We start from the raw sequence: 972 nt of genomic DNA, 5'->3' as shown, positions 1-972 counted from the left end.
CAGAAGCTTTAGGTTCTGACTGAACTACAGTTTCACCTTTTACACCTTCAGGTACAAAAACTGTTTTCAGTCCTTCCTTGATGCATTCACAACAGGATTCAAGATTGGTTTCATTAGTTTTTACTTCTGAAAAACTAATTCCTCTGCCATTGTTCTTGTAAATGCTATAAATCATAGAAGCAACTCTGCTTCTGTCAATGCCAGACATGATAAAATCTTCAAGAGCAATCTCATGGTTGCTTAAAAGGTTTTCCATTACACTTTTCTTGTAGCTTCTGACATAAGAACCTGAGCTTGTCTTCATAAGTTTTACAAATGATGTCAAAACCTCTAAGTCCTTCTTCAGAAGCCTTCAGATCCAATAGAGTTGATTCTTGTTGTTTCATTAAATCAACATATTTTTCTTTTAAATCCTTCAACTCATTGGTTCTTACTTCAAAATGTGTAAGGAGTTCTTTAAGAGACTCAATCAACTCTTCTTTGAGAATTTTAGAATATACCTCATTTTCTTCTTCTGAGTCTGATTCTGATCCAGCTTCTGAAGTTGCTGTAGCTACTAACCCAACAACTATCTTTGCACCTTCATCAGCTTCCTCTTTATCAGATCCAGATTCACTTTCCAAATCATCCCAGGTGGCCATTAAACTCTGTATAATCTTCTTCTTGAATTTGCTTGGTTTGAAAGTTGACTTCTTTGACTTGTCCTTTGACTTATCTTTCTGAAGATCAGGGCAATCAGCAATGAAATGTCCAGGCTTCTTGTAGTTGAAGCAACCCTTCTGATCTTCTTTCTTTGAGCTTCTGAAGTTACTCCTTATAGTCAGAAACTTTCTATTCTTCTTGTCCAGATACTGCAGTCTGTTGTAGAGCATAGCCATCTCAGCAGCATCTTCTTCAGAATCTGAACCAGATGGTTCTTCTTCTTTAGATTCAACTACTTTGAGAGCTTTTGATGACTTGCCTTTGGATGGA

The sequence above is a fragment of the Medicago sativa genome, chromosome 6, assembly GCF_051527215.1.
Source record: "Medicago sativa cultivar Bolivia chromosome 6, Bolivia_mono, whole genome shotgun sequence".
In the NCBI taxonomy this organism is placed as follows: domain Eukaryota; kingdom Viridiplantae; phylum Streptophyta; class Magnoliopsida; order Fabales; family Fabaceae; genus Medicago; species Medicago sativa.
Note: the sequence above shows the minus strand (reverse complement) of the source record.